Source organism: Eurosta solidaginis, chromosome 3, assembly GCF_040869045.1.
Source record: "Eurosta solidaginis isolate ZX-2024a chromosome 3, ASM4086904v1, whole genome shotgun sequence".
NCBI classification, from domain to species: Eukaryota; Metazoa; Arthropoda; class Insecta; order Diptera; family Tephritidae; genus Eurosta; species Eurosta solidaginis.
In genome coordinates this window covers 180,286,331-180,300,843 of record NC_090321.1, presented here as the reverse complement: position 1 = coordinate 180,300,843, position 14,513 = coordinate 180,286,331, and the positions used below count along the sequence as shown (strand labels likewise).

General features: G+C 37.8%; 2 protein-coding genes across 12 annotated transcripts in view; one reads left to right on the top strand and one right to left on the bottom strand.

Moving 5' to 3' along the window:
- NaCP60E (Na channel protein 60E) overlaps nt 1–14,513 on the top strand; it is a 641,026-nt gene that overhangs the window by 339,416 nt on the left and 287,097 nt on the right. The gene's annotated exons all lie outside the window — the stretch shown is intronic.
- Tpc2 (Thiamine pyrophosphate carrier protein 2) overlaps nt 1–14,513 on the bottom strand; it is a 535,063-nt gene that overhangs the window by 339,825 nt on the left and 180,725 nt on the right. The window contains exon 3 of one of the 10 annotated variants that reach the window (XM_067774090.1): nt 76–372. The exons of the other annotated variants lie outside the window; for them this stretch is intronic. The gene's annotated coding sequence lies outside the window, so the exon portion shown is untranslated. The remainder of the gene's footprint in view (nt 1–75; nt 373–14,513) is intronic. 10 annotated transcript variants of the gene reach the window in all.

Genomic DNA, 14,513 nt, shown 5'->3' with positions numbered 1-14,513 from the left:
TTAACAAAAGGATTTTGGATTTCTTGCCTTAATATTAAAGCACTAAATACTTTGTTTAACAAATATATGGCTTACCTTTAGTTAAGGACAAAAATTGTACCAACCGTGGAATGCTCCAAACTATGTAAGATTTTTTTCTACGCACTCTTCTCATATTTTGATTCGACTCTTATCAAGAAAAAGCTATTTCACATTTTCCTATTTCTAGTTTAAATACTAAAATATTCGTAGCTGTCTGTGTTTGCTGACTGAAATTAAAATTTTTTCCCTCAAGCTATTTGCAGCCTTACCGCCTCCTTTCACTTCAATATATCACATTACATTTGTATGCAGCACATTTTCGACGCAAGACATGGCAGATTAAGTCAGTTGCTGTTGGATCATGAGTCATAATAAAAGAACAAAAGCAGACAGTCATTTTGATGTTTTAGTGAGCGTCGAAAAAATAATATTTCTTTATCAAATATTTTTTGAATGTAATGAGAAGAAAAGAAAATATTGTATTATATAAACGCAATATTATTTTGTGCCATTATTTCCACAGTGCGCATTCAAACTGGCTTACAAATTAAACGCACAAACATATTTCAAAAGAGTTGGAATTAGCAATTTTTTTAAGAAAAAAATGTCTGTGTGACAATTTCGCGTTAACTATCATAAAAGTGGAGCTGATACTGCACGGAAACTGGTACGCCCTTAGATGCCGGAATCAAAGCCAAAGGCCAAACCCCGGTAGCAAAGCCGGTACAAAAACCGAAACAGAAGCTGGAATAAAGAAATGAAAAGAAGCAGAGGAACGAACAAAAGCTGGAGCTGATACCAAAACTGGTGCCGAAACCAAAAAACCGAAACCCGAGCTGAAACTGGAACTGGGGATGAAGCCGGAACGGAAGCTGAAACAAACATAGAATACGGGTTCGAGGCGGCAAATAAAATTCGAAACATGAACCAACCGAAACTGTGACCATAGCCATAAATTGCGGTAAAGCCAAAACCGAAGCAGAGATCATAACAGAAGAGGTAACCGAAATCGGAAATAGAACCAAACCGCAAACTAACAGAAACTGAAACCACAGCCGAAATACCGATACAATTTTATGTTTAAGTATCGAAATTTTAACATTATTTAATTGGGCAGTATCATTCACCAGTTTCGTTTTCTCAGACATATGTGCCAAATTGATTTTTACTGAAATAGGCGGGGCCACGCCCATTTTCGAAAATTCCTAAAAATTTAAATTACAGGTTGAAATTTAAAATCCTACGCATCAAATTTGATTTTTTGAGAAAAATCACAAGAATCACAAATGTTTTATATATAAGAAATGGGCGTGGCTTTTATCCGTTCTAGATATAGAAAATGGATGTCAATGAACCAAAATGTTAATTTCAATAAAATATCCGGTTTTTACAAAAACAAATTCGATTCTATTTTGAGTCAAGAAATTTTTCAATTGCTTTCACTACATTTCTTGAAGGATATACGAATCGAACTTGAAAAACTTGTATCTTTATCTCAATTCTTTTTTCTGCGCCTGATGTGTACTGTTATACTATGTTCAAACAGAAAAATAAATTGAGGCAATTTCGATTTAAATTGAGTGGTGATCATACAACTCAATTTATCTTACACAATAGTAATTTGATAGCTGGTTGGTTCATCTCTACAGCAACAACACACCTTTGTTCAGACTGTCAAAATGTGTGTGGTATTAGGCGAATGGAATGGAATGAAAACATAAAAATTTGAAATTTTTGTGTGTTGTAGGAAAATGTGTTCAATGTTTTGGTTTCATTTTGAGTTTGCCATCTTCTTTTGACAATCCCTACTACAGTGAAATGAAAAAATGCAATCAGCTGATGAGATGAGCCAACCATATAGTTGAGCCATGCGTAAAACTGACGTTTAAATCTCCTCAATAAACACACTTTGCAAGGTTGCATTTGCAGTTTGAAACAATTTATTACGCAATTTTTGTTAAATTGTTAATTTATTATTACAATTTATTATATGATAAATTGCGTAATAAATTGCCCAAATGGTATAAATTGCCAATTTGGTGCGTGTTTGTACATTAATAGTAATAGGCTAATAAAATTAATATACTCTATATGCTGGGTGTAATATTTGAAACAATTATAGACTATGTAGAGCACAATAATTTACATTAAGTTTGATTATGAGTGATTAGTGAACTAAATCGAGAGTCCATCTAACTTTAAATATCAAAATTTACATAACTATATGGACATCATTTGCTTACGCATGGCTTCCTTAAATAAATAAACTTTTGGTAAATCCAAATATTTACTGGGTGTGTTTATCATCATCATAGAATGCCAATGGCAATTTCTGCTCAGCAGCCAAACTCTTCTTATTACGTCATTAAGTCTGACGTAAAAATATTAGTCAAATATTCTAAGTTTGTAGTCATTTTATTTGAAGTGCTTTCATTTGCATATAAAATATAACAAACAACTATACTTGTATGTGATTGTAAACATTTGAACTGCTGTGAACGGGATGCAAGAAATGAGCTGTCAAAGAATATCCCTGCAAAAAATGGTGCGATATATTCATAAAGAGAGTGGTCTGCGATTAATCTCTTTTGGCCACTGTTCCTTTTGGGTATATTTGGCATCAGTCAGTTTGAAATTTATGTAGCCAATTAAAAAAGCAATAAAAAACCAACAGCAAAGAATTGAATAAACTAAAAAGATTAAATGTGATCGAATAGTATTATTTAAGAAAAATGCGGAGCTCTATAGCGAACCTAAAATACTAGGACCATATGTTGCATTCTCATAATATTTGTTTTGTTTTTATTATTCTACAACACCAATACGAAACAAAAATTATAAATCCGACAGTACGCATAGGCGAACAAAATAGACTTGTGTGACTCTGGCTGTAGGGGCACGAAGAAAATATGTCCGACACTACTCGTATGGATACAAAAAGGTCCAGTCGGACACTTGCCATAGGGTTACAAAGAGGAAGTTTCGAACAGTAGAGAAAAGATCTGTATGGACAGTATTTATACACTTGGTTTTTTTTACTTGTAAATTTCACAATACCTTATTTTTTTAACGAGACATGGAGAACATGGCTTCCCGCGAGATTCTCGAATCTCGAAATACTCGTAACCCCGCGAGCTTCTCGTCTTTCAATTCAGTTGCTGCATTGTCAGTATTCTATACATTTCGGTTTTTTAGATGCGGTTTTGTGGAAATTTTCGCTTGTGCTCCAGAAGAAATCGTAAGCTCTATATAAAACAGCCAATGAATCGATACATTGAATGTCGAGAACTCGCGGGTATTACGAGCCTTACGAGTTATTCGAGATTCGAGAATCTCGCGAGAACTCCCTTCTAGAACAAAATCGAGAAACCGTAAGCTCTAGTATGTTTGTATGAATGTAATTCATGTATGCCAAAAAATAAAAAAAATGTTCAGGTGGTTAGTTTTTAATAAAACAGCGTGCTTACTACGATGTGATTCAGATTCATCGCCTCTTATTTTTTGTTTTCCACAAGTTCTTAGCCGTGGATCTATGTGTTGAAATATTATTGGTCTGGGGCAAATTTACAGAGAGTTTTGACTATTTAAAAAAACTGTTCCCAAGAGCGGGAAGGAAATTGCTCCCACCATCGACTAACGGCTATCTGTATTCCGAATTTCGTTTACATCCTTCTAGCCATGCTGGCGAGATATCGTCGTAAAGTTGGCACCCATTTAGAACCCATTTTGCGAACAAAGTTCTTCTTTTCTAATTAATTTAATAATTTGGGAAAAATTTAAACAACGTCACATCAGGACGGACAAGAGGACAGCTGTTTCTATTTTTGATATTTTTAGAAACAAGTTCTGTGATTTTTGTAACTAAAACTATTCAAACCATTCTCAAAAACGTTTCAAAAAAATTCTAAAATTCGATACAGTTTTACGAAAAATTCAAACTTTCTCAAGGCATTCGCCTTGATAATAAACTGCACGAGTCCGAGTCATTAAAACGAGTTAAAATTGTATTAAAATCTTGGCAAAAACAATGGCAAGGTTCGTACATTTCTAAGTTTGGTCTACAACTTCTTAACAAAATTGAGTGAAAAAATTTAGGCTACGTTAAAAGGACATGGAATATAACTTCTCTTAGCAAAACTGGCTATGCATTATATTTGGCGATTTCTAGAATCATTGGTCAGTATAAGCCAATTTATCAAGCGCGAACTCTTTCTTATATGAGCCAACGTCTGAATGTATATATATTAAGAAGAAAAAAAAGTTATTTAATTCATTCAACCCAAACAATATATCATTTATACCCGCGAAACTCATTATTATAAAAAAATTTTAACAAAAAACTTAATCGCGGGTTCGAATCGAGCTCAAGGCCTAACAATAATTGTTTATCATTATTATTGTTATGATAAATTTTTTCTTAATTGAAAAAATTTTTAAATTAGAATAGAAGAAAGAAAAAATTTAGACAACTGCCAAAGCTCGTTGTATAGATCCATTTCGGGAACTGCTAAATTCCTTCATCGGCAACGTTTAGGCGCCGCTGCTATAACCATTCAGCCATCACAGCGGTTATTGTTAGGCCTTGAGGCCTTCGAACCCGCGATCTTACAAATCAGTAGGCCGATATAACAACAAAATTTAAAAAACTTAATCACTAGGGTAGGCACCTTGTTGTTGGTGTGCGGGCTTAGCCGAACTCCATAGCGCCCGATTATGAGGCGGAGCTGTTTAGGATTAACATCCACGCCGTTTCGCCTCATAGGAGGGCGGCGGGATGTCGGTGACCAAGAACTGCCAACCCACCTAATCCAGGGCGTTATGCGGACCGTGCCTATTGGACGATTTGCAGCCAGGGGATAAATTCGGCTGTATTCGAACGGAGCCTTCCCGATACCGGGCCACCTCGGGAAGTATTTATGGCCTTACCACAGTAGCGGGCGCTGCTGTGGCGGACGGTTCTTTCCCCGTATATAATACTGGACCGCTGAGCCCGCCTTGTCGGGCAGGTGGTCGTACGACCAAGATGAACGACTTACCTGATTGTAATAAGGACGATGTAAAGAGGAGGACTGAGTCGCAAGCCCAGGACGACAAACACGTATTAAGCGGTGCGTCGGACTCGGGGAGCGAGAGTAGTGCTGATTCAATGAACTCCGTGTTGGAGAAGCACACAAATGAAAACGGAGTAGAAGAGCGGAGAAGGGTACGGAGCAGAGGAAGTAAAAGAGCTCTCTCGCAGCACCGTGCAGCACGATGAATTGTACAAAGCTTGGGAGCAGTGGTCGACCCAACAGAAGTGGAGATCGAGCGCTTGGAATGGGCCCATGAGGCGGTAGAAGTAGGTCGAAGACAGTTCAAAAGGTTTTCTGCGAGAAACCATCGGTTCTGCAACCGGTATGAGGAGGAAGAAGCGTCGAATGGCAGAATGAAGAGACAACGCTCGGCGGAAGGCGCAATCCTGCTTTCAAGAGGCACAAAGGACCCAGTCCTAGAGCCGCGAGGCAAGTCAGTCCCATAGACAAGACAAGTAGAGCCAAAGCTGTAAGACAGATGGGCCCCAATAGCGAAGTAGCAACTACCTCGAAAGCTGAGAGTCAAAGGGAAGTTCCAACTACGGAAGTAGGGGATAAGCCAAAGGGAGATAACGCTAAGACTCCGGCTTTCTCGGAGGCGCTAAAGGGAGTTAACGCTAGAACTCCGGCTTTCTCGGAGGTTCCAAAGGGAGATAACCCTAAGACTCCGCCTTTCCCCCGAGAAGATGAGTGATGTGGCAAAGCAGTTACTGACTGTGACGCTGGTTGATGTAGTAGTCCTTTCGGACAAATGACTACTGAAAGGTGGAGATCTGTGGAAAGGGAGCTTATTAGCTTAATGCTTAAGATGATGCGGGAACAACCAAGTAAGCCCCTTCCAACCTTTGATTCGGGAGGATGGTATAATGGTGTGAAGATGATAGCGTGCGACAACATCGCGAGCTTGCGATAGCTGGAGGAAGTGGTTCCAAACCTCCAAAGGCAAGGCACGAACGCGCGGTTTGAGGTGGTGGCTAAAGCGCAAATCCCCACGGTACCAAAAGTTAAGGTATGGATACCAGGCGTGAAGAAGTCGGAGGATACACTGCGACTTCTGCAGAATCAGAATCCGAACATACCGACACAGGATTGGAAGGTACTTACTGTATCTCGGCCTACCGGGGAAGGTCAGTTCTACATCTTTCAAATAAACAAACAGGTGGAGGATATTTTGTACACGCAGCTTGGCAAAATGTCCTTTGGCACTGGCAAAATTTACATGGACTCAGGAAAAGAAGTCCCGAGGATAAAAACCCTAACACGCTAGAGGTGGGCGAAGTCGAAAAGGACCTCAAAATCCCAAGGAAAAAAGACATGTGGAGGTCCCTGACGTCACCACGAAGGTGTTATAAGAGGACCAACCGCCAAATGGTGCTGTGACTCACACAGAGGAACACCCGGCACAACAGTTACGAGAGGCTGAAGGGGCCTCGAATACTCTAAACCAAAAGGGCAAGCAGCCCAATGGTGCTGCGAGTCCTACAGATAAACCTCCAACACAGTAAAGTGGCGTCGAGCGAAATCCTCCTAACCCTTTAGGAGGGTTCGTTTGACGTGGCGCTGATCCAGGAGCCGTGGCTCGCATCGGGAGGAAAGGTTTCTGGACTTAGCGCACGCGGATTTGGCGTGTACTTTGCGCAAACGGAAGGACGGGTGCGAGCTCGTAGTGGTGGCCGTTGAGGAAAGTAATAAGCAGGCATTTATCCTGGCATCCTGCTACATGGCGCATACTGCGGAGGTTCCACCGATGGAGTGCAAGGGGCTAGTAAAGGACGAAGGGCGCAAAGGGCGGTTGGTCATAGCCGCGGATGCAAATGCGCACTACAATGCGTGGGGAGGAGCAGATTCGAACGAGAGAGGCGAATCTATATTTTGTTACATCCTGCAAACCAATTTGCAGATATCCAGCAGGGGAAATGTCCTTACATACATTGGCCCAACATCCAGCAATGTTTTGGATATTACACTGAGCTCCGAATGTGATATATCAAGGTATGATTGGATGGTTCTTGATAGACCATCCTTCCCCGACCATGCGTACATCAGCTTCAGCACCCCCCTAAAGAGGGTAAAGAAGAGAGGAACCTTTAGAAACCCTAGGTCAACAAACTGGACTAAATTACAGAAACAGGTGTAAACGAAACTGGGATAACCCAAAGAGGTTACCAATGTGGAAGAACTGGAGGAGTCTAATGAATTCCTAACAAGGACGCTTATGACTGTGTATAACAAAGCTTGCCCTCTAAGACGATTCAGAGGAAAAGCAAAGCCGCCATGGTGGAGGAATGAGCTCAGTCTTCTAAGAAGACAGGTAAAAGAAATGTTTAAGCTAGCAAAGACCGCGCAAAGCGAAGCGTGTCGGGACGAGTACAGGGACCTACTGAGGATCTACAAGCGTGAAATTTCCAGGGCGAAGAGAATCTCATGGGAAAGTTTCTGTACGGACATAAAGTGCTCCAGCGAAACAGCACGGTTGAGAAAAGCCCTAGCAAGGCGAAACATAGTCCAGGGACTAATAAAGAAAGAGAACGGGGAATGGTGACGTAAGAGTGAGGAATCCCTTGAGGTGCTTCTCGATACACATTTCCCATCGGGAGATGGTTTAGAAGAGCGAGGCGACTTCACTCACACTTCGATCACGGAGCGGGTAGTGCCGGGCTTGGTGACCGATACCAAGATCGAATGCGCAGTGAAAACGTTTTCTAAGTTTAAATCGCCGGGCCCAGACGGTATATTCCCGGCCATGCTACAAATTTCACGTATGGCGGTCGTGGAATGGCTTAAAATAATGTTCGATGGGTGCATAAGGCTGAATTATGTACCGCAATCTTGGAGAACTGCTCGTGTAGCTTTCCTACCAAAGGCGGGGAAGATCGGTCACGTGTATACCAAAGACTATAGACCCATTAGCTTAACATCATTTCTGCTCAATACCTTTGAGAGGCTGATAGATGTGTACATAAAGTCCAACGTGGATGAAACAACACAGCATGCGTACACCAATGGCAAGTCGGTAGACACCGCATTGCATAGGGTGGTAATAAGCATAGAGAAATCCTTGGAATTGTGCTGATCCGGAAACAAGCAGATCCTACAGGCTGCCGGATTACTGCAGCGTCTTCCAAGCGGAAATAATAGCCGTAAACAAAGCAATAGAAACCCTGGAAGAGAATAGCTTAAGCTGCAACCGTGTTAACTTTTATATTGACAGTCAAGCAGCAATTAAGGCAATAATCTCACATAACACAGCATCTAAATGTGTATTAGAGTGTAAGCAGGCTCTGGAGAGAATCGGGACATGGAGAAGCATACATCTATATTGGGTCTCAGGGCACATGGGAATAGATGGGAATGAAAAATCGGATGAACTAGCTAAAAAGGGCGCATCCCTTGAAGCTTGCTCCGTAGACGTCCCAATTAGCCTAGGCGAGATTAAGCGAAGGCGAGAGGTGCACATGATCGACCAAGCGGGAAAGGCGTGGGTTCAAGCGCGGTGCTGTAAAGTGTCGAAGATTATGTGCAGGTCTTACAATCTTATTAGGAGTGATACAGCTGTCAGATCTAGAAGCAGCAAGTGGCTTAAGTCCTAGGAAGCTTCTAGTATTTGCCAAGAGGACGGAGTTATTTTATAACATAGGACCTGGTTTTGCTTGGGTTTTTCAGTTTGGTCGTTAAAAACAAACTTCTGGTAACACTACGGACTCAATGATGTCCTCATGGACCGGCCAGTTCAACCTAACCTAACGTAATTAAATGTGAAAGTATTTAGCTGTGTCATATCTTACTCATAATCATTTTAATTAAAAATTATGTCGCATGAAATCTGTTGCGCAAAACCAAAGATTGTTATAATATTAGCTAAGAAAGCATTATTATTCCTTTTTACTTCACAATTACTGTTTTTGTAAACGACCTTAACATTTTCTGCACATGACATTATTGTTGTAAACGAATTAAAGCTTACCCAAGTGACAGTCGAAATTACTTCGATTAATGGCAGCAAATTATAGACATGGATGTAGTGACAAGTCAAGTTGTGTGTGAAATTGCGAAATCGAAAACATCTTCCAACATAATTGAATTTAGATCACAGAGAACACATACACACACACCAAAAGAACGTAAATGCTGATTAGTTGCTTGAAGAGAAACACTTACAGGCCTGTACAATAAAGTCCACCACACACTTTCACTTTTACAAACGTACATTCTAACATTTGCATTCACTTTACCTCAGCTATTAAGAACGAAGTGTGAAAGTAAGTTCTGGATATTTTTTTAAACTTGGAACATGAAAAAAAGTTTTAACGAAAACTAATTATTTTAATAATTTTCTTATATCTTAACTACAACAAAAAACAAGCAAAGTCTTAGAAACTTGTAAAATCACTACTATCTCGAAAATCGGGTTACCACCTAAATTTGTTCTGCTTTTTAATAAATTCAGTCGCTGTTTAACAAATTTACTACCCGCACCTAGTATTATATTCTAGGCCAGTGCTTACAAAAATTGTAGCTGTGGCTTGTATTAGTAAGAGTAAAATCAGTGGTGCCCTGTTGTTCTAGCAGTGGCAAAATATCCTATACAACAAGCACTTTCTCAGGTCCCTATTGCCATGCCCATTATCCTGTCTCTTCGGTGGATATTTCTTAAGACATTTAGTTTACAATGTTGTGTATGCTGAGAAAAGGTACACTCCAAAATCAGCAGTATTGTGCAAAAGTATACCGTAAAGTCTGCAATGTGTGGCAAAACATTGTTCAAGGCATTCTGTTTGCTACGTGTGACAGAACGAACGCTGCCTCTAATGACATGTCAATTTTAAAAGGGCATAGAATGTGTATAAACGGATGTTGCACCTGCTACAACGGGTATACAAATTCTAAGGCCCAGAAGCTGACTTGCAGAGCTACAGGGTTGTGGTTTAGTCGTAGACTAACGAGCAACGAGGCAAGACGTATGCACGAATGTTTTTTAATATTCAAAAAAATAATGCGTTAATATGCCATACAAATATTTTATTGCTTGAGTCTAACAAAAAATTAAAGCAAAATATATTACAAACATTAAAACATGCTGCTCCTTTGGAATTTATTTGTTGAATATGTTAATTAAAATGCGTAAATAAACAATAGCTTTTTCGATGTTGCTACTCTACTGCGACTACTAAACGAAAGAGAATAATAATATGTATGAAGTGACCACGAATAATTATTTCATTAGTTCTCGACATATTTTCTAAAACTTTGTAACTAGTCGTTGCCAAAAAGAATATCTTTACAATATATCTGAACTTTTTCAAACATTAAAGCAGATATGGATGTTAAAGATATTTTGACGCACAAAAATTAGGAAACGTTTATGAAGTTGAGTAATCTTTGGCGTACAACGTCATACAGAGTAGTAATAAAAAAATATTACTCGTACCAAAAACCCTTGTTTTGGTATTTTAAAAAATCTGATTACAGAAATTGGTCTTATTTAATTAAAGATTTCGTGTTTTGGCACGACTGGAAACTAAACTGATTTATTTTTTTTTTTTTCTTAGGTTTCACTAAATACAGAGTCAGATTCTACAGAAAAAAATGGTTTTCCCAGTAATCGTTTTCGACAGCCCAAGCCAGCGATAAAATACCGAATCGATCTTTTGTAGTGTCATTTGGTTCGCTGAAGGATGTCAACCAGTTTATTTTTCGAAAATATTCGAAGCGAAATGGAAACTATGTCTTTTCTCATCAATCCGAAAGGGTTGTTGTAAATTTTGTTTAATAATTCTTTCAACCAATTAAATTCGATGTGACTCGGAGCTGGAGTGAAAGGGAATGCCCGCAACCAAACCTCTAGGGGCCATATTCCGTTTTACCCATTTTCGGTTAACGCTAACTGCATTTTCATAATCAGCTGAGCAGAGCTCACAGAGTAAATTCATTTTGTTCCCATAACAGTAATCCGTAACGGCATAAACTAATCGAGATAGATATAGACTTCTATATATATATATATCAACACGATTTGGATGAAAAAAGAAATTCATTTAGCCATGTCCGTCGGTCCGTCCGTCCGTCCGTCTGTCCCCTAACTCAATAACTTGAGTAAATTTTGAGGTATCTTGATGAAATTTGGTATGTAGGTTCCTGGGCACTCAACTCAGATCGCTATTTAAAATGAACGAAATCGGACTATAACCACGCCCACTTTTTGGATATCGAAAATTTCGAAAAATCGAAAAAGTGCGATAATTCATTATCAAAGGCGGATAAAGCGATGAAACTTGGTAGGTAGGTTGACCTTATGGCGCAGAATAGCAAATTAGTAAAATGTTGGACAATGGGCGTGGCACCGCCCACTTTTATAAGAAGGTAATTTAAAAGTCTTGCAAGCACTAATTTGGCAGTCGTTAAAGATGTCATAATGGAATTTGGCAGGACCGTTACTCCTATTACAATATATATGTGCTAAATAAAAATTAGAAAAATCGGATGACGAACACGCCCACTTAAAAAAAAAAGTTTTTTAAGTCAAATTTTAACAAAAAATTGAATATCTTTACTGTATATAAGTAAATTATGTCAACATTCAACTCCAGTAATGATATGGTACAACAAAATACAAAAATAAAAGAAAATTTCAAAATGGGCGTGGCTCCGCCCTTTTTCATTTAATTTTTCTAGAATACTTTTAATGCCATAAGTCGAACAATAATTCACCAATCCTTGTAAAATTTGATAGGGGCATAGATTCTATGACGATAACTGTTTTTTGCGAAAATGGGCGAAATCGGTTGAAGCCACGCACAGTTTTTATACACAACCGACCGTCTGTCCTTCTGCTCGGCCGTTAACACGATAACTTGAGCAAAAATCGATATATCTTTACTAAAATTAGTTCACATACTTATCTGAACTCACTTTATAATGCCATAATTCTATAACAAATATGAAAAACGGGATAAAACATGGTAATTGGATTGGTTTATTGACGCAAAATATAACTTTATAACTTTAGAAAAAAACTTTGTAAAATGGGTGTGACACCTACCATATTAAGTAGAGGAAAATGAAAAAGTTCTGCAGGTCGAAATCAAAAGTTCTTGGAATCTTGGCAGGAATACTGTTCGTGTTAAAATACTCATTAACACCTTTAATTTGATACCCATATCGTACAAACACATTCTAGAGTCACCCCTGGTCCACCTTTATGGCGATATCCCGAAATTGCGTCCACCTATAGAACTATGGCCGACTCCCTTTTAAAATACTCTTTAATACCTTCCATTTGATACCCATGTCTTACAAACACATTCCAGGGTTACCCTAGGTTCATTTTCCTACATGGTGGTTTCCCCTTATTTTGTCTCCAAAGCTCTCAGCTGAGTATGTAATGTTCGGTTACACCCGAACTTAGCCTTCCTTACTTGTTTTGATTATAAATGGTTGGTGATCCGTCACCAAAAAGTCAATCGGATATCAACCGAAAAATAACCCGTCAAAAGGCATGTCCTCAGCGCCCCCTTTTTATAAAACGATTAAGCAGTTGTTACTTCTTCTTACATTTGGTGGTGAAAAAACTGAATAACTACAGCAAGGAGATAACAAGAAAACTTCCAGTACAACGGAATTTGTTGGCCCTTCTAGAAAAGTGTTTAAATGCTTGTTCTGCAAAAAAGTTCACTAACAAGTGGAAGTGCAAGAAAGTACTTCGAAATTCGAATATAAACATAGCAGCAAAAATGAGTTGCAAATTTTATTAGTTTTTTTTTTCTAAGTGTGCGTTAATTTAAGAAATTTTTTATGGACAAAACTATATAAACCGATTTCGCGAAAATTCTAAAATTATAAAGAAGAAAATACTGATCAAATCTGCAAATAATTTTTGCTGCTATTTTTTACTCGCAGGTGTACATATTAAAATAAGCAAATCTTCTATATGTGTGAGCATAATATACATATATCAATTTAAGTATGCTGACATATCTACACATAATGAATTGTACTTGTGATTGTTGCTGATTTCACACTAAGTCATTTTCTCTTTCCCTTGCTCCCAATACACTTTCTACTTTTGTAGAGCTTTTAACTTGTTCCACGTCAAGTCAACACTTATCGCAAAAACATGTGTGCTGAAATGTTTAAAAAGTATGTGTCTAACATGCAGACACGCACACACAAATACACATACATACACTACGCGCCTACATGAGGATGGTGTGTTTATGCGGGAGCATAAGTTACATTTCGTGGAAAGTTTGGTGTGGTACAAAAGTTGTAAATTCTTTTGAGTGTTATTTCCAAGAAATTTAAAAATAAAACTTTCCAGAGATCACCGTTGTTCCCTCGTTCTTTCGTGATTTTACACGGAAATTTGATTCACCTTAATGCAAAAATATTAGTATCCGATTTTTTCCATCAAAAATGTAGCACAAAACTTTTTGTATGAGAATGTTTTGAAGCTTAAATTCTTGCAAATTAAAGTTTTAGTCTTTCACACCAGGTAATCACAAATGTATCGCTGTTTAGTAAAATAATCTTGCAGGAATACATTATACGTACATACATACATACATACAGGTTGGTTATTAACAAGATTATATTAATTAAATGAACTTCCTGTCAACAGCAGAAACAACATTTGATAAATGACTTCTACGTGTCGTTCTTCATGTGAAAAGAGAAGAGAATCAAATGATTTCCTTATTTAAAATAAAGTTTTTTATTTTTACCTTTAATTGAATTTAACAAAAAAAAAAAGATAATTTTTTTTAATTTTCTTAATTTTTTTTTCTTAATTTTTTTTTAATGTTTTTTTTTTCTTTTAATCTTTTAAATGAAATTTAAAAGCTTCAAGTCTTCGACATCGCAAAAAAATTTTATAAACAATTTTTTTGTCTTTTTTAGTTTTTTACTTTTTTATCATTTTTTATTTTTTAAAATGCAAAACGAGATCGAGACGTAGTCGTTTTATGTACACTTGTTTAGAATCGTTTTCAGTTTTTTTATTTATCTTATTTTAATTTTAATTTTTTTTTTTAGTTTCTTTTACATTTTTTTTTTTTATTTAAAATATTTTTTTTTTCATATTTTTTATATCCCTTTTTTACTTTCAAGTGTTCGAAACAAATAAGAACAAGTAAGGAAGGTTAAGTTCGGGTGTAACCGAACATTACATCGTCAGTTGAGAGCTATGGTGGCAACATAAGGGAAAATAACCATGTAGGAAAATGAACCGAGGGTAACCCTGGAATATGTTTGTATGACATGTGTATCAAATGAAAGGTATTAAAGAGTATTTTAAGAGGGAGTGGGCCATAGTTCTATAGGTGGACGCCATTTAGGGATATCGCCATAAAGGTGGATCAGGGTTGATTCTAGAATTTGTTTGTACGATATGGGTATCAAATGGAAGGTGCTAATGAGTATTTT